This window comes from Ruditapes philippinarum, unplaced genomic scaffold (assembly GCF_026571515.1).
Source record: "Ruditapes philippinarum isolate M1 unplaced genomic scaffold, ASM2657151v2 ctg6408_1_1_1_1, whole genome shotgun sequence".
Lineage (NCBI taxonomy): Eukaryota > Metazoa > Mollusca > Bivalvia > Venerida > Veneridae > Ruditapes > Ruditapes philippinarum.
The window spans coordinates 26,188-47,936 of record NW_026853782.1 but is presented as its reverse complement, the minus strand read 5'-3'; positions in this window follow the sequence as shown (position 1 = coordinate 47,936).

Below are 21,749 nucleotides of genomic sequence, written 5' to 3'. Positions count from 1 at the left end.
TTATCATTATATTACTATAATATTATTACATTACTATAACTTCTATTTAGTAACTGATCAAGTTTGTTTTATCGTTCCTTGGCACATTTTGGGTAATTCTTCAGAAACTCATAATTTCTGACTTTCATAAATATATAATTATGATTAATACACCCGGCAATAACATTGGAATAACATTTTCTAAATACAGGTATTCTCTAAAACATGCTCGAGTCTGTAACGTCCTGCATTGTTTATGATTATACATGTAACAGACATTACACTTCTTGAGACAATCGACCATAAGAATATGAATGCCTCATAATATTGACGTTTATAAATGTTATAGAAACAGTTCATTACATATAACATTATGCATATTAATGGATTTTAATATTGATAAGGATAGATAAATAGATAAACAAAAAAAACAATAAAAAACATTGCATTTATCTAATACAGTAACTGTGATTTAGTATTTCCAAATGAAACTATGGAACCACTTTCGTTAAGGTTTGTTACATTTATGAAACATTTAAACATTCATCACTACCTTTTCCTTGGGAAAAGTATCTGATAGGTTTAGATTCTTTATTTAATCACTATGTAACCTATCTTTGCGCATTAGAACGATGGAGCTAATAATCCTTTAAAGACTAAATTTGCTATTAAGATACACATTAGCCGTGCAATGTGAATAAGTATAAATTTCATACATTGTGTAGTTAATTGCAACCTGAAAACATGGAGGAGAACAAACTGATACATATTTTGTATACTGGATCTTTAAAAAAAAATTAACTAAAGTTTACTATACCCAGAGTAATAAGTTCTGTTTCTTCAATTATATACATTTAGAACCTTAACTAACAAGAACAAGTCAAATAGATAAAATAAAAAGAAAATGATTTCACCAAATTCATACAACTAGCTCCTTTAGCACCGGTCAATTGTTTGACGGCATTTCTGGTAAATAGTCTTGCGTTTAGCGGAAATTTATCAATCTAAATATTCAAACCCCAGGTTTTCCCAGTGGTCGGATTGACTGATGTGTCGCTTAATATTTCATTGCAACGTAGACCAATATAAGACCAATTTAAACAGGATAATTGTAAACTTTTAGAAGTGTCAAGCTAATGTGCATTTTATGAAATTGTTAACATTGTATTCTATAGTTCGATGAAAAATAGGCACGGTCACAATGTATAATTCATATAAAAATGACAAGGACATACATAACCATAAACCTTTTCCGCATAAGTTAATATCAACTTAACATATCAACTTAACAGCGAAATAAAAATGAGCAAAACTCTAAATTGAGTAATATATAATGATGTTAATGTATTTAACCAGAATTGCAGTTAAATGAAAAAATGTATACGAGTATAAGATTTTTTATGTAACATAATTAATATTTGTATGTGATTTTTTGAAAAAAAAAAATCATTAAAAACTTAGACGAAACGGATAAATGCACTTAGTCTTTTAATAGCTAAACTTTCTAAAAATATATCATTATAATTATCTAGTTAATGTCTGTGGTTGCCTTAACAGATAATGCTTAATGCAATTATATTCACCGTTGTCCTCATTTATTATTCAATTCAAGCGTCCGCCTATTATCACAATCTCGCCATGACGGAAATGGTATTTCTGCTTCTGATAGAACCAATACTTTATTTCAGAACTTTCTAAATAAATCTCGTGATTCAAGCAATATTGGACTAAACATAGAATCCCCTTAGGTAAAGTTTATCCAATGACCTTTTGAACCTTTTACTTGTATATAGAAGGTATCTTAGTGAATAAACAGACACATTAAACTAAAGCAATATATTTTGAAGGTTTCACAGAAGTTGTATTATTTGCTGGCATATTAACTTCTTTTATATAGATTGAAGCATTTAATTCACAGTATTTGCCTCTTTTTTGTTTCAATTCAATACTGTGGTCTAAATATTGTTCTTATGTAACAGCACAATTATAAAAAATAAATGCAATTATTCGGATTATTATTAACAAATATACATATTAATTTCAAAAAGTCACATGATAATAGAAATACAAAGATTTTCAGTAAACAGTATCTTTACAACCTTAAAAATGTTCAAATATCGAACGGAACGCGGAACGCTGTAATACTAATACGATGTATGATGTTTATTTTAATAAGAAATGCGAGAGACAAGGATTATACTTTTTAGAACAAATAAGGGTTAAGGTGTTTACTATTTACATGATCAACAAAATAAATACTTTGTAATGTTTCACAAATGCCAAGGCGGCTAATTGGAATAACGATACGCGTAAACATCATGTCACTTAATCCAATTAATTATATTTAAATTACATTAAATAAATATTTAAAGTGGGTGTGTAATTTCTAATTCTAATATAATTTCTTATAAATCATAAGTCTTCTAGGGACAACGCATTCAAGTCAAGCGACTTTCCTCTTAAACAAAAAGTGTGGTATTACAAGGCACATGTGCCACACGTTAGAATAACTTATTGATGTCAAAAGTAATTCATGGCTAAAATGTTTTCCCCGTGACTAATTACAGTCATACCCACATATAAAGTTAAATGATTAGAAAAAAGGTGTTTTAACCGAGAAGAATTAGTATTAGTTGGTACGAGCATCAGACGGTATGCATCTTATTGGACTGATAATAAGACATTTTGAAGTACAATTTGAGTAAAATGTTATTTACGTGTAACTTTTAATATGTAAAAGGGCATACAGAAATAAATAACAACTTTTCTTATGTACCTTTGCTTTTGGGATGAACTGATGTTTGTTTCAAAGACTATCATGTGAATAATAATGACTTTTTTGAAAGATAACAATAAAGATTTAAAAATAAATATTCAATTTATTGTACATGTAATTTCAATTAAATCAATGATTTTGGTAACTCACATGATTCTGTCAAAATTTAACTTCTGATTAAAATATATAACATTAAAGAAACGTGTTTTTGACATGACAAATGTGCTATGACCCAGAATGTATTTAGATGTCAAATACAATCACATTCACTTTAACCACAGTATTTGTATAGGTCTCCCCGGAACGAAAGTGACGAACTATATTCTGATCGGAATTGTTAGGAATTGAATTGCTTTGTTGTTTTATGACATGAACTGCTGACATTGAAATAAAAATTGTAACATAAATAACATTTCAAATCTAAACAATGATTTAGTCATTTATACCAATGTGTTGCATGGACAGACATTTAAAGTTGCTGAATAAAACTGACACTGGTTGAAATGTTAGACACGCAGTAGCTATATTCGCATTCTATGTACTACAATTTAAGTTTGTATGAAGTAGATTAAACCATATCTCGTAAAAGGTGTGTTGCAAAGCAAGTTATTTTAGAAATAGTTTTCCGTGTAGCCAAGATAATTGAAATTCTATATTTAATTGAAAAAAGCGCTGTAGCGTATATTTCTTGTGCTATGCACTATATAATATTGTTGTCATAATTTGCTGTCATTACATACGGTTTTTATAAATATTTGGACCAAGTCTATGATAGCATTTAAGAAAAGAAAATTCCCATTAACATTTTAACAAACTTATTTAATGCATGCATTTATTCTGTAATTACCCTTTGTTTTAAAGAAAAGATTCAACGAAGATAAACGAGTTTTTTAGGTGTTTAAGGTATGGACATTGTCAGCAATTTTTCTGAAAATGTTGTTTCTCTGCTTTTAATTCATGTACCTAAAACGGGGATGCATTGTATTTTAACGATACAAGCAACATATTATTTGGTAAGTTTATGGCATATTATCACATACTTTATTCTATAATTGCCGTAAATTACTATATCGAGTTTTTTCTCCTCGATGTTTTAATGAGTAAAGAGAAACCATATTTATTCCTGTCTTGAATAGAATCCTACCTAGATAAAGTTTACGAAAAAAATTCAAATTTATTTTTAAACGTTTGCAGACTGGAATTGTATGTTATATTCACCGTCAAGTTATTGGTACAATTTTTCTATACATCCATAAACACAGATTTTCATATACATGTTAAGTATACAAACTATCTATTTATTTATTTATCTACTAAAGACTAAATTTGCTATTAAGATACACATTAGCCGTGCAATGTGAATAAGTATAAATTTCATACATTGTGTAGTTAATTGCAACCTGAAAACATGGAGGAGAACAAACTGATACATATTTTGTATACTGGATCTTTAAAAAAAAATTAAACTAAAGTTTACTATACCCAGAGTAATAAGTTCTGTTTCTTCAATTATATACATTTAGAACCTTAACTAACAAGAACAAGTCAAATAGATAAATAAAAAGAAAATGATTTCACCAAATTCATACAACTAGCTCCTTTAGCACCGGTCAATTGTTTGACGGCATTTCTGGTAAATAGTCTTGCGTTTAGCGGAAATTTATCAATCTAAATATTCAAACCCCAGGTTTTCCCAGTGGTCGGATTGACTGATGTGTCGCTTAATATTTCATTGCAACGTAGACCAATATAAGACCAATTTAAACAGGATAATTGTAAACTTTTAGAAGTGTCAAGCTAATGTGCATTTTATGAAATTGTTAACATTGTATTCTATAGTTCGATGAAAAATAGGCACGGTCACAATGTATAATTCATATAAAAATGACAAGGACATACATAACCATAAACCTTTTCCGCATAAGTTAATATCAACTTAACATATCAACTTAACAGCGAAATAAAAATGAGCAAAACTCTAAATTGAGTAATATATAATGATGTTAATGTATTTAACCAGAATTGCAGTTAAATGAAAAAATGTATACGAGTATAAGATTTTTTATGTAACATAATTAATATTTGTATGTGATTTTTGAAAAAAAAAATCATTAAAAACTTAGACGAAACGGATAAATGCACTTAGTCTTTTAATAGCTAAACTTTCTAAAAATATATCATTATAATTATCTAGTTAATGTCTGTGGTTGCCTTAACAGATAATGCTTAATGCAATTATATTCACCGTTGTCCTCATTTATTATTCAATTCAAGCGTCCGCCTATTATCACAATCTCGCCATGACGGAAATGGTATTTCTGCTTCTGATAGAACCAATACTTTATTTCAGAACTTTCTAAATAAATCTCGTGATTCAAGCAATATTGGACTAAACATAGAATCCCCTTAGGTAAAGTTTATCCAATGACCTTTTGAACCTTTTACTTGTATATAGAAGGTATCTTAATGATTAAACAGACACATTAAAACTAAAGCAATATATTTTTAAGGTTTCACAGAAGTTGTATTATTTGCTTGCATATTAACTTCTATTATATATATTTAAGCATTTAATTCACAGTATTTGACTCTTTTTTTTGTTTTGATTAAATGCGTTGTTCTAAATATTGTTCTTGTGTAACAGCACAATTATAAAAAATAAATGCAATTATTCGAAATTACTAATTTACAAATATACATATTAATTTCAAAAAGTCACATGATAATAGAAATACTATGATTTTCAGTAAACTGTATCTTTACAACCTTAAACATGTTTAAATATCGAACGCGGAACGCTGTAATACTAATATATATGGTGTATGATGTTAATTTTAATAAGAAATGCGAGAGACAAGGATTATACTTTTTAGAACAAATAAAGGTAAAGGTGTATATTATTTACACGATCAACAAAAATAAAAATTATTAATTTTTTAATATTTCACAAATGCCAAGACGGCTAATTGGAATCACGTTACGCGTAAACATCATGTCACTTGATCAAATTAATTATATAATTACATTAAATAAATATTTAAAATGGGAAGGTAATAACTAATTTCTAATATAATTTCTCATAAATCATAAGTCTTCTAGAGACAACGCATTCAAGTCAAGCGACTTTCCTCCTAAACAAAAGTGTGGTATTACATGACACATGTGCCACACGTTTGAATAACTTATTGATGTCAAAAGTAATTCATGGCTAGTATGTTTTCCCCGTGACTAATTACAGTCATACCCACATATAAAGTAAAATGTTCAGAAAAAGGTGTTTTATCCGAGAAGAATTAGTATTAGTTGGTACGAGCATCAGACGGTATGTATCTTATTGGATTGATATATAAGCAAGAATAAGACATTTTGAAGTACTATTTGAGTAAAATGTTATTTACGGGTACCTTTTATTATGTTAAAGGGCATACACAAATAATCAACAACTTTTCGTATGTATCTTTGCTTATGAGATGAACTGATGTTTATTTCAAAGACTACCATGTGAATAATAATGACTTTTTTGAAAGATCACAATAAAGACTTGAAAAGAAATATTCAATTTATTGTACATGTAATTTCAATTAAATCAATGATTTTGGTAACTCACATGATTCTGTCAAAATTTAACTTCTGATTAAAATATATAACATTAAAGAAACGTGTTTTTGACATGACAAATGTGCTATGACCCAGAATGTATTTAGATGTCAAATACAATCACATTCACTTTAACCACAGTATTTGTATAGGTCTCCCCGGAACGAAAGTGACGAACTATATTCTGATCGGAATTGTTAGGAATTGAATTGCTTTGTTGTTTTATGACATGAACTGCTGACATTGAAATAAAATGTAACTTAAATAATACTTCAAATCTAAACAATGGTTAAGTCATTTATACCAATGTGTTGCATGGACAGACATTTAAAGTTGCTGAATAAAAGCTTTAAATTCATAAACTGACACTGGTTGAAAACTGATGTTTGAATGTTAGACATTCAGTAGCTATATTCGCATTCTATGTACTACAATTTAAGTTTGTATGAAGTAGATTAAACCATATCTCGTAAAAGGTGTGTTGCAAAGCAAGTTATTTTAGAAATAGTTTTCCGTGTAGCCAAGATAATTGAAATTCTATATTTAATTGAAAAAAGCGCTGTAGCGTATATTTCTTGTGCTATGCACTATATAATATTGTTGTCATAATTTGCTGTCATTACATACGGTTTTTATAAATATTTGGACCAAGTCTATGATAGCATTTAAGAAAAGAAAATTCCCATTAACATTTTAACAAACTTATTTAATGCATGCATTTATTCTGTAATTACCCTTTGTTTTAAAGAAAAGATTCAACGAAGATAAACGAGTTTTTTAGGTGTTTAAGGTATGGACATTGTCAGCAATTTTTCTGAAAATGTTGTTTCTCTGCTTTTAATTCATGTACCTAAAACGGGGATGCATTGTATTTTAACGATACAAGCAACATATTATTTGGTAAGTTTATGGCATATTATCACATACTTTATTCTATAATTGCCGTAAATTACTATATCGAGTTTTTTCTCCTCGATGTTTTAATGAGTAAAGAGAAACCATATTTATTCCTGTCTTGAATAGAATCCTACCTAGATAAAGTTTACGAAAAAAATTCAAATTTATTTTTAAACGTTTGCAGACTGGAATTGTATGTTATATTCACCGTCAAGTTATTGGTACAATTTTTTCTATACATCCATAAACACAGATTTTCATATACATGTTAAGTATACAAACTATCTATTTATTTATTTATCTACCTAATGATTTAAAAAAAAAAACATCGACATTTGCAAAACGACATAAGAGAGACAAAAGAAAAAACTACAAAATTGAGACATATTTCGCTAATTACAGAATGTACCATAAGCGAAAGTTTAGAAAAGAAATTCCTTCTTTTCCTGAAATGTGTAATATGCCATTCATCATTCAATTACAATACGGCCTCTTAATCTAAATCGCTCCATGCTGATAATACACAAATGTATTGTCAAAGCTACTGATTAAACCAATACCTTATTTCAAGAAACCACAAAGCCTTCATAATATAGACACGTGGCATTTCCAATTTATATCTATGAAGATGTAATTGATAATAAAAACTGACAGTCTCATGGTGACAATTGGAAGTCGGTCTAATGAATCGGTAAACTTTTGAGCTTTGAAAGCAGAACAGACTTAAATGGTATATGTATATAGCCGAGGTTACATCGACGAAAGACCGACCACAAAAAAGAATTGTAATCACTTTACCCAGCAGCAGCAATAATTCTCATACACAATCCTTGTTAAGGCACCTAGCAGGGAAATATAAAAGGTTTAATTTTAAGAAAGGATTGTTATCTAAAATTAATGAGAAACTTAAAAATAATGTTACGTTCATGTTGTTAGTCTCAACTCTCAAACTAGAATATACTGAATGCAAACAAAAGATCGAAGTCGCAGGAAACGTGTATTTCGTTTAAAAAACCCAAGGCTCTTTGTCATATTTATTATATAAATGTCATATTCATATATTTTCTACATGCAAGGGTGCTACCTCGGAAGCAATGATCACAAGAAAACTACCGTAGACTTGTGTTTGAAATGAACTACCATTGTAATGAAATTAGATTTTCGTTACAATACTTCAAAATGCGTAACATCATTAGTGTGAACATTTTCTTAATTATTTGTGTGGCTACCCATTCATTGATATTTTTTCTTGACTTTATGGGTCACACATTACTACTTCATTGAGGTAATATTATATAATTGGGACATATTTATTGACATCGAGGACTATATGAAATAATGAACAATACTAAAAATAGTTGCAACAACAAATTGTGAAATTCTAAAGCAATGAAATGTATTGATATACTTGTAACGAAATATTGTCCGCCAAACACATTCATAAATAATTCCATTTCACCAAGATTGTGTGACTGTTCTGCCAATGCAATGCATTGATGTTTATTTGCATCCAGGGCGCCTATATATCAATCAAACATTGTTACTGCTTTATATCTTTTACAGTAATGATTGATAGATCTCTCAGTGTATGTAATAAGTACCGAATTACTGCATGATATCAGACAATTAATAATCAAACAGACAAAAGTTGATACAAGTAAAATGATTTCCTGCGGGAAACATTTTTAATGATATAAAGATATTTCATATTTCATTTAACTATTTTCAACATTGTTTTGGGAAAAAATAAATAAACGTTTGTATCAGGAATATAGTTGAAAATAATCGATCAATAGAAGGAGGTCTATGGAGACTGGTGACCGTTGAAGACCGGAGGCCGGACAGAATGTCGAACATAAAACAATTACGGTATTTCTTTTTAAGAAAATGATCAAATACCATTGTATGAATAATTCCTAGCAAAATTTACACAAATTTACGCAAATATCTCTATTTATTATGGCAGATGCCACTACGAATGTTTTGTAGATTTTCACTATAAACAATTTATTGTTTGTAAAATTTGAGATAGATATTAAAGAAACATTGATCATCGATAATATTTTTTTTCAAACATATCATGCAAGATTTTCCACCTTAAACGGTAAAATAATTATAGAAAATTTGAAATATCACGTAATGGTTCTATGTTCTTAATCAGATGTAACTCGAGGTAAATCCGTAACGTACCGGCTAACGGTATTTAGCTAGGTTTTCGAAAAGGTCAATTAACCAATCATGTACGGTTAATAGATCACATGCTCCTCCATGTAACGAACACAGGTCACGTGCTCCTCCATGCATCAAAAATTAAACGCGTACCAATACCCTGCGGGCTCCGGCCCGCAGGGAATAACGTACAGAAAATGGTACATATCTGTGCATGTATTCCAAGTTTTCCTGCATATTGTGTGAATATCTATTCAAAATGGTCTGTTAGTTAATATCTTTGTTTTCCTTTAGCATAACTTCAACAAAACTGTCAAACAAATAGGTTTGAATGATTAAAACGGTTAAATACAAAATCAATTTAATACACTGTCGAGTAAGGAGGTTGTTGTATAATGCATACATGTACATAAAAGAGATTGTGCGCCTCCTTTATTTTAAAAAAAAAGGTTGAACGAATACTGTAACAGTTGTTATTAAAGTCACAACCACTTAGTTAAGCTCATATGGCGACTTTCCAGCTTAACTGGTGCCAGAAGGACCCAAGTGCCCCTGTCGCAAAGTTTAAGTTTTATATACAACACTACATTGAGAAATTGAGAGCGTTTCATTCATTTGTCAACATGTATATAGTAACTAATCATGTTCTTACTCTACAATATACATTTTTTAGAATTCTGTTAAAAAAGATTATTATAATCTACATGAGTTCAAAGTCACTTTACATATAAAGTAACGCAAATGGTAATTTTACAATTAACAGTTAAAAGTTCCTTTAAATAAAAAATAAAACCTAGAGCAATTTTAATCAGTACATGTTAGGAAAAGGAACAGGGAAAACATGTGAATGAGATATAGTGTGATTCATCCATAAAACCATATTAGAATGTAAAGTGCCAATCAAACAAAACGTATAATAATGTTTTGTTTTTTTTGCAAAGGCAAATCTAGCACATATTTAGTACGTTACGTTTTTTGAGACCATCCTATTATTGCTAAAGGAAATGCCTTTTATTCCTTATGTTCCACAAGTTATATTTTTTTAAATAAAAGCATATCCTCAATAAAATAATCCTAGCAGTTAAAATCATTTGTTTTCTCTGACGATGTTTGCTAGAGCATCTGATGATGTTTTTAAAAACGAATGCTGCACTAAATTATTCCAGACGGTGTATTCTTGCTTGAGGAAATAGGAAATTGTTTCTTAAGTCATAACAATTGTGGTGTAAAATATGTGTCTGAATGCAAATTCAATTTATATTCAATAAGAATACATGTATTGGGGTTCCTTTGTTCTTCACTTCCATATTAAAAAAGTTCATTATCATAAAGTGCTGAATAAAAAACAGATTCTTTAAAGATCATGAGTACATGTTCCTTGAAAAACACCCTGGACAAATGTTTTTTTTTGCAATTATTGTAAGAAAAATAAATCAATATATAACATCTCTCTGTATAAAAAGTAAATCGGTAATACAGATTTAATTTATTTATTCATTTATTTATTTTTTATTTATTATTTATTTATTTATTTATCTATCTATTTATTTATTTGTTTGCGTTCTTTCGGGAATTTCCTTTTTCTTTATACTTGATGATCAGCTTGTCCTACTCGGTAAAATATTGAATATTACTCTTTTTTCTGCCGAAGGCCGTCTGATTTCACCTTGACTTCCGCTAAAATTAACAGAAAAGAATGAATAAAGGCAGAATTTCATTGGTTATTTTAACTTTAGAAGAGCTTCCGTTATAGGTAGAGGTCTGTTCGATTGCGCGATGGCAGAATAAATATAGAAACACAATAATGATATTTTCTACATTTTTCTAACAGCCTTTCAATAAAATTATGAAATTAAATATGACAGATCGCCCTTTTGATACTTTTGCGTTCGATTGGATTTCTCTTCTAAGCTGTTCTAGTTATTATATTCTCTTCTTGAACCGAGCATAAGACAACTGAAACGAACTTTCGACTAATTTACTGTTGCAAAATTCTCCATGGAATTAGTGTACAGTATCTACTAAATATTTGTTTTATTATAAATTCCTATTCAAACCAAATTCCATTCTGATTATAATCAAATAATGTAAGTAATATTGTTTAAATCTAAGATGACAATTAATGGGGTAAAAATGGAACTGAAATAAAACTATTGAGGACGAATAAAATGTTCTGTTTGCGGTTAGCATGGTTAGTAGTAGCTTATCCTATGCAAGTTAACAAGTTTGACTTCGGCCGAGTATCTTTTTAAAGATACTTTTTGTTTCCTTTTCTTTTTAGTTAAACGATTTTAAAGAGTTCAGATATAATAATATAATTATATAAATTTAAAACATAAATATTTCCTTCCTTTTATATGTAAAAAAATTAACGATTTCATCTCAAATAGCATAATAACATATATAAAGTAGAAACATATATATATGACAAATAAAATGGAAGCCTCAAACGCCCTTAACGCCGGCTTTGACATCATTCTTATTAATATTAATAAAGCAAATTGATTAAAGATAAAATAATGACTTTTTTTCCTTTTCACTACACACAAACACTCCCTGAATAATAATGGTTTTTATCTAGAAAATATAGTACTTATATAGAGAACAAAAATATCATTCCTCAGTTTATTCTATTGACATGACGTCATTCTTAGTTCATCCTATTGACATGACGTCATTTTTGTGGAATATTCGTAGCAGGAACATTTGATTAGTTCTATATATTTGCCCGAAGGAATAACAAAATTGCTTTTTAAAAAGCAATCAACGTGCCATGAAATGTTATTTTTAGTCAGATACATTCAATTTTATATACACATTTCTCACTTATTTCTTTCATAAAAAATAGTGTTTAAAAGCGAGCAGCTGCATGTAATAGGCATGCACTGTAAAAAATGTCATATATACAGCTATTATTTTTAATTAAGTTAGTACATGATGCCAATCATTTCAGCTGTACTAATTTTCGCAATTGTATCTCATTTGCTGTCATAAATAGCACTGTCACTATGTTGGTGGAAGCACTTACCTGGGTGCATCCCCTGCCTACTTTTATGAATAAATTTACCATTCATAAACTAATTGCAGTATCTTTTCAATGACAATAAACACAAGATAATGATAATCAAGTAAATAACATCTTTTTTTCTGTCCTGTAGTTTCCATTCCGATCTGAACAATTAGAAATCAAAGCAAAAAAAATACAAAAAATACCTTCTTAATAACTTTTGACAATTGATTGAGACTTCAATTATTACATTGTTCAAACTAGTTCGCTGCATTTTTACACAAAAGAAATGATTACATAATGTGTTCAGAGAAAGGTGCCGTTGTACTTGATGAAATACATCTACCTTTGAAACTGTCTCTTTTTGTAGATTATAATTTCTCAAGTTTATTGAAAATATATCCCAGTTTGCACATTTACAATTCAAAATATGACAGAGACAAATTTAACTGTTATTATAAATAATACATACAAGCCACGTTAACATGAGTGAGCGACACTGTATGAATATATAAGATGTAAAACCAAATGTAATTAACAAGAAAAGGAAGATAAAAACCATTTAATATGTCAAAATGTGTAGAACTTGTATCTTGTCTAGGACTTGTGCTATTTTTTTAGTCTTCAATCAATGATCGTCAATATATTATTGATGTGACTCTTGATTATTCACAGTGACATGCGTGTTGTGTAAATATCAGTGTAATTGGTTCAGACGAATTTCGACTGTTCACAAAGTGAAGCCGTTTTGATAAATGAATTAATTGTGTATCATCTGGACTTTGTTAAATTTGTTGATTTAAATATATTCGACACGTGAAGTTGTTTGTGTCTGTCGGATGAAATACTTTTTATCAATTAAGCTGGTGACATATATTTTACTAGTGAGGCAGTTTATTCTTAAGCAATACTTCAATAAAATTAGGGAATAAAGGGAGAATACAAAGTATCGAAATATTAATTATACACTATCGGTGTTAATTACACCTTAAAATGTTCATGCAAACTAATGCTGAAAGAAGCTGTTTGAAAAGCAAATGTAACAATAAAGGATAGAAATGCTGAATTTATGTGTACATTGTATTTGCCCATTGATTGATAAATGAAAACGCAATGTCCGAAATTAAAAAAGCATAGATATTTGCAGTAGTTTTAGATTCTTACAATAACAAACTTATTTACTTTGCTATAATAGTAACGAAGTTCAACGTATGTTAATGAAATATATTTAAAATGTTATGCATTAATCCTTAAATATGATTTGTTACAAAATCAATTGTCGGAACAAAATGTTTTGACAAGTTAATGAAGTATAATGAGGTCATAAGAATGTCTTTAAATCAAATACAGAATTGTTGAACAAATATGTTTCGTGATATTTTTAGTAAGTTACAAATTTATCCATAGCTTATACTAATTAACACTGACCCAGAGTAGTTCAAGACAATGCAATGCGCAAGGAAGCACCTTTCGTATTACCATCAATCATATCTGGCCAAGCATGCAATGTTTTAGTAATCCGTTAAACGGTTGTAAATAAAAATTAAGCGAAGTAATATATTAGAAAAACGGGCATTAAGTGCAAGATAAACATTTACTTACCTATCACTTTAATCGGTATGTAGGAAACATCTTGCAGTTATTGAATTTTGTACTTTATGACCTTTACTATTCACCCTCAAAATCAATACATTCTATAGCTTTTAGTTTTTTCTTTCTTTTTTCCTTTTGATGATATTTTTATTTTCCAAGGACATCAGTGCATTGTACCGTTTATTTATTAACATGAAAGCATATACATTTTTTATTTTTCACAACAATGAATCTCTGATTTTTCGAAGAATTACTTGTAGGCTTACAATCTTTAAATATGGAAAAGTTCTTAATTCTTGCATCTTTTTATGCTCCCTAAAAAAATCGGGGGAGCATATAGTCGCCGGGTTGTCCGTCCGTCCATCAGTCTTTCGGTACGTTCCGAATTCGTGTCCGGCCCATAACTTCGTTATTTGAAGTCGGATTTTACTGTTATTTGAAGTCGGATTTTACAACTATTTCAAGAAAATGATCACCATATTGAGACGACATGTCGCGTGCAACATGTAGGTCGCTAAACTGAAAGTCGAGGTCACAGCATGACATTGCAGCAAAGTCGTGTCCGGTCAATAACTTTGTTATTTGAAGTCAGATTTTACAAGTATTTAAGAGAAAAGATCACCATATTGAGGGACATGTCGCGCGCAAAATTTTGGTCGCTTCCTTAAAGGTCAAAGTCACAGCATGACATTGCAGCAAAATCGTGTCCGGTCCATAACTTCGTTATTTGAAGTCGGATTTTACAACTATTTCACAGAAATGATCACCATATTGAGACGACGTGTCGCGCGCAAGTCAGTAGATAGATCTTATTGAATAGAAGTGCAGTGCAAAGAACAGTATCTCTGCCTTGCCTAAGTTTGGAATTATCACACTTTGAACTTTGTCAGGACTTTGAAACTACAAAAGATATACTTTTCTGAGACCAAAACCTAGTCGGGGAGCATCACCCCTGTTAAACCGGCTCTTTTGATAAATGTGCACCTCTGACCTTAAATTTTAGCATATCTGGATTTGAATTTTGGATCATATTCAACTATTTTGTTAATTTTTCAGGTTCCAACCATTTCAAGATAAGTCATCATAGGATATACAAAAATATTATCGAGTTTGCCTTTCTGTCTACGTGTACATGGTTGTGAAGAGCACAGTAAACAAATTATTTAAGGATACATAACAACGGACAAATTATAAATTTCAGCGCCATAAAAGTTTGTATAATTTCAGTCGAAATGAGGTCAGTTTTGTTTGGGGTCCTTCTGGGCTCCATGCCGCTGGTTCTTGTAGCTGAGTCGTTTGGGGCTGCGTTTATTGAACGCCGTCATTCCTTGTTGATCTTTTTTATCATATTTTACACTTTACAGACTATATAGACCCTGTTTTGTTGCAAAAGCTGAAGCTTTGCTAGATTGACAATATGCGAATACGATTCAGAAATGATTGAGACAAGCTATTTAAAAGTATGTAAAACTTCTATAACGTATGTAAAAATAAGATGTCAAACGATTAAATCTATGAAAAAGTATTTAGTTTAGTGCATAATTAAATATTTTTTATTATATTGCGCACGGTTTTAAATTTACAACACTTCTCAACTAAGGCAGTTTGCAAGTTGCTTAGTTTAGCTTTGATTTCTTTTAGCCCTGTAAAACATCTTCATCATTTCTCGAACAGTAATAAAACAAATTACCTAAAGGGTCTTTCATTTCATTTAACTGTGTTTGCTTTGTGTTAAATCTGTCGAAAGGATACAGCGGGAAATTTCATACTTAATTATTTTTATCTTACAGCGCTATATTTCAAGACATTTTGTTTTTGCATGATAGAACAAGATAATCGGATATAAATTGGACTTTTAATTGCAAAGTTACTGTGTCTTAGGGACAAATAAATAAGTATTGACTATAAATATACAAAACTCAACGGGTTTGCATGTACAAAACTTTACACCTTTGAATACTTTGCAATGAATAGATTAACTAGTTTAAGGATGCCTGCTATAAATGTAAATTTCTAATGTTGTAGAGTAGAATAAAACAGTATCCCTAAAAGTCAAAGTGGAAAATATTGCAGGCTCGGTTTGATTGTGAGTTTTTATGAAAGATACTGGTAATGTCCACGCCCCTAGCACCGATTTATGCAGAATTCAACAATTAAACATGACTAATGGTGAAATTATATAATTTCGAAACATTCATAGATGTGTTCATTAGTCAAGCCTTTTTTCAAGGTAACGGCATGTCTAAGGACTTTGATTTTTGATATTTATATACATGTACATTTGTATTACCGTACGTATCTGTTCGCTGTCAAATTTTTAAAACTACGGAAGCGCATCAGAGTAAAAATGAACATTGATATCAATCTGTATCGTGCAAGGATAGGTTTATTCGGTCCAGGACGAGGATATAAACAGCTTAAGACAAATGGCTTGTATAAACGGTGCACCAGTGGTACTGACATTCATTTAAGAGTGAATCTTATGGGATTTTATGCGATAACAATCATTTTGGCACGAACTTTTATTACCAAAAATCTCTTGAATAGCGCAACGATCATGATATTCCAAAAACCATCAATGCACATAATCTAGGTGAAACACTTTTGTCACCTTTATATATCTGCTATTGTGCAAGCTTGTTCGAATTGTCTGCTGATGTTGAAACAAATCCTGGTCCTGCTACAACAGATGAATTGTTGGCTGAACTTAAAAGTATGAAAACTATGCTGATCGAAGAAATACGGGCTGTCAAAACGGATGTTGCTGGTGTTAAAAATGATGTTTCGTTATTAAAACGCGATATAGCCGAAATAAGATCTGATGTAACTAAAGTGTCTAAAGAACAGAAAATAAATGAAATACGGGTTGGAAAATGTGAAAAGGATGTCGTAAAGTTTCAAGATTTAAGTGAAAATCTGAGGATTGATACCGATTATATAGATGGTCGATGTAATAGACATGAAGATAATATTTCGAAGCTTGAAAGTGGCCTTGACTTTTTAGAACGATATGCGAATCGCGAAAAAATGAGAATTGTTGGGCTTAAAATAGACCCTGAGAGTAATTTGACAAGCCGTAAAAAATTTGTTATTGACAATGTGCTCAAAGTTGCTGATGATAAGATTTGCTGGCGTTCTGATGATATCAAACACGTACAATGTTTTGGTCAACTTACCAGCGATAGCACACCACTTACAATAGTCCATTTCCGGTTTGAGGATGACAAGGCTCATGTCTATGCCGGTCGATCTCGATTGCGTGACAAAGGTATTCGCGTTGGTGATGACCTAACAGCACGTAAACGTAGGTGCTTGAAGGAGCTAAAGGAAAAGGGTCGTCATGGGTATTTCTATAGGGGCCAGCTAGTTGAATTGCAACCTAAGCAACAACACGGTGATGATACTCGTGTAAAATTTACAAATGGGATATCTTATAATGAATCTCAGCGATCAGATGGTGTGATTGTTAATCCCTCACGTTATCCGAATACAGGTGGTGTAGATGATATGGAGGTGGTTACTTCTGATGATGGGAAGTCTTTAATTAATTTAGAAATTTTCGCATAGGATGGAGGTCAAAGCCCAACACGAAGTAATGACTATAAAAACTTAATTTCATGGAATGTCGAAGGTTTGAAATCGAAATTGTTTTATTCTGATATTTCTGACTTTTTATCACAATATGATATCATTAGTTTGCAAGAAACATGGGATAATGATTATAGTTATTGTGATAAATACTTCCCAGATTTTTCATCTTTTTATTTGTCTGCAAAATTGTCTACCTGCGGTGGAAGAAATATGAGTGGGGTACTTGTGCTGGTTAGAAACTGTTATACAAAGTTTGTTAAGCGCGTTTGTGATGAGTTTAGCTATGGTGTTATATTACTGATAAGTAAAAGTTTGTTTAATATAGAAAATGATGTTTTATGTTTCATTGTATCTTCCACCAGAACATTCACCGTTCTATACTGACAATAGAGTTTCCGGTTTAAAACAATTAGAAGATGTTATTATAAGAAACAATTTCTTAAATACTGCTCTGAATGCTAAATTGAGATTTCAATGCTAGAACAGGTACTTTATGTGATTTTATTATTGGTACGCACAATATCCCAGAACTTGATGAATTTAACGATATTGTTGATGGTGATATTGGTACTTTTAGAGCTTCAAATGATACTAAAATTAATAAGTTTGAGAGAGAGTTAATGGATTTTTGTAAAGTGTTTTCTTGTTATATCATTAATGGAAGATTTGGCAGAAGTACTGGTAGTGATGGTTATACTTTTGTAAACCAAAATGGATGCAGTACAATAGATTACTATATTCTCACAAAAAGTTTGATGGACCGTGTAAAAAATTTTGAAATCAAATCAAATACAGAAAGTTGTCATTTTCCACTGTCTTTATCAATGATTACGTCACAAAAGCAAAGCAGGGATAAACATGTGGTATGCGACTGTGTGTATTATGATTTAAATATTGGCAATTGCGAAGAATACCGCAGGAATTTATCTGAAAATATTTTACAGGGTAATTTCCAGTCGGTTGACAATATGTTAAATAATGACAATTGTGATATTAATAATATTATACAAGAATTTGAAATATCAATAAATAAAAGTTGTACTGAGTTTAAAAAAATAAGAAAAAAATATAGAGTGAGAAAAAATGCATGGTTTGATTCAAATTGTAGAGAAGCAAAACGAAAATATTGCTTAAAAGTTTAGAAAAAGAAAATGTAATGAAACATTAAAAGTTTATTTAGAAAGTAAACGATATTATAGAAATTTATGCAAACATAAACATTGGTTATATACTAAAAAGTATTTATCTAAAGTAGACTCATGTGTTCATGACCCGCGTAGATTTTGGCGGGAAATAAAAAGTGTACTTGTTAAATCTAAAACTGAATCTAACATATCATTAGATGACTGGTATAATCATTTTAGAGATTTGTTTTCTAATACTAATACAAATCAGCATAGTGAAACCGGCTCAGAAGATGTAGATTTAAACACACATTTTGATGAAATTGAGCAGTTGATATTTAATTCTGATATCTCTGATGAAGAGATACTGACAAGTATCAAATCACTTAAACTTAATAAAGCTTCGGGTGGTAATCTTTTGCCGCAGCAACTTGCCTACGGTATTCAATATCTATTACCGTATATTCGTAAATTATTTAATAGACTTTACGAAAGGTGAATTTCCAACTAGTTGGGCAACTACAATTATTATTCCTTTACATAAGAAAGGAAGTTTAAATGATCCCAATAATTATAGGGGCATTGCACTTCTTGATGTACTTAGTAAAGTGTATATTACAATTGTTACTAAACGGCTTACTTTTTACGCCGAAGCTTTTAATAAACTTTCTGAACCCCAAGCAGGATTCAGAGCCGGATATAGTAATATTGATAACGCATTTGTATTGCAATCAATTGTCTCTAGGTATTTTAATATGAAACGTCGATTTTTATATGTAGCCTTTATAGATTTTCAGAAGGCTTTTGATTCCGTAGACCACACAATATTATACGATATTTTAAGAAGAGATGGAGTTAAGGGTAAATTGTGTAATACAATTCAAAGTATATACTTTTCTGTTAAATCATGTGTACGTTCAAATGGGAATCTTTCAAATATTTTTGAATGTCCAATAGGACTTCGTCAAGGTTGTAGTTTGAGTCCAATTTTGTTTGCTTTGTTTATTAATGAATTGTATATTTTAATGGTGGAAAATGATATCAGAGGTATCCAACTTTTTCCTGATATTGTTGAAGTATTTTTACTTATGTTTGCTGATGATATAGCATTACTTTCAGATACTATTGTCGGTCTGCAAAAACAACTAAACTTGTTACAACAATTTTGCATTAGTAGTAAACTTGTAGTTAATATTGAAAAAACTAAAGTACTTGTATTTAAAAGAGGTGGTCAGTTATCTAGAAGAGAAAAATGGCAGTATAATGGTAAACAATTAGAAATTGTAAGCGGTTTCACATTTGTTGGAATATATTTTAGTAACAGATTATCTTTGTACAAAATGGCTGAGGCTATGGCCACTAAAGCGAAAAAAGTACTTTTGTATATTCTCAGTTCATTTAAACATATTTCTTGTTTACCATATAAAACATTTTTCAAGATTTTTGATTGTAAAGTAGCATCCATAATGTTATATGGATCAGAATTGTGGGGCTAAAGACAATAAATGTATAGAAACTGTACAATTATATGCTTATAAACATTTTTTGAATGTCAATGTTTCTGCTTGTAATGACGCTATTCTTGGCGATCTGGGCAGATATCCAATGTATATATTTGCTGCAAAACGTTGTATTAGATTTTGGTTGAGACTTATAAATCTCCCTAGAGATAGATATACACGCTTATGTTATGAAATGCTGCTGTATTATGACAGTATTGGATACAAAAATTGGGTGACTGATATACGATTAAACCTATATAAAAATGGATTTGGATACGTATGGGAGGCACAGATTGTAGCCAATCCTAAATTATTTATAGTGCAATATGAACGGCGTCTAAAAGACCAGTTTGTGCAAAATTGGCAATTAAAGTGTCTAGAAAATGTAAAATTAAATCATTATGTTATGTTTAAGACTACCTTTAAAAGTGAAAAATATATTTCTGTTATAGATATTGACAAATATAGAAAATGTTTTGCTAGTTTTAGAAGCTCTTCACATTGTTTAATGGTTGAAAAGGGTAGACATTTTAATATTGATAGAGAACATCGTGATTGTATGTATTGTGAATCAATGTTAGAGGACGAATATCACTTTCTTATTGTGTGTTCTTTATATGCAAATTTACGTTCTTACTATATACCATTGTATTATTATCAATATCCGAATGTTCAAAAGTTCTACTCTTTGATGGCAACTGAAGACGAGTCATTGATACGTAATGTTGCTATGTATATTTATTATGCAATGAAAGAAAGTGATAATTTTCTTAAATGTTTTGAATAATTTATATTCAGCTTGTATTTTATAATTGTATTAAAAAAATAATCAGACAAGCCACACAAACACGAACATTTAGTAATTTAATTTAATTGCAAACGTTTCGGCTATATGCCTTCATCAGTGCAAAACATAATAAAATTACCGGAAGCGACGTCATAACGGAACACGCGTTAAACGCGCGAAAAACGTTATGGCGTTTAGCGGCAAAACTATGATAACATGTAGAAACAAATATTTATGCTATAAATAAAGCTGGTACATGAATTAAAATGGATCAACAGTGATACAGATGTCTATTAGACAGTGTTAATAAAAATAAGATAATAGACAAACATATTAATATTCATGTAACCTATTATAAATCAAACAATACTTTATTATTTAGTCCATTTGGAATCATAGTATTTAATTTATGGATCCATATTTTTATGATTTGGAATGATTCTTTGGAAACGCTAAACTTTTTTATAGATTCCTTAAATAGTTTCCACCCGAATATTAAATTCACTTACAATATTTCTAAAAGTTCGGTACCTTTTCTTGATGTTTCTGTATCTAAAGACGTAACAGGAAAAATTGTTACCGATATATTTTGCAAACCTACAAATATGCATTTGTATTTAGATTTTACATCCTCTCATCCTTTATCATGTAAGCGTGGTATCCCGTTTAGTCAAGCTAAACGTTATAGACGTGTCATTTCCGATGACGGTACTTTTAAGCAGTCTTT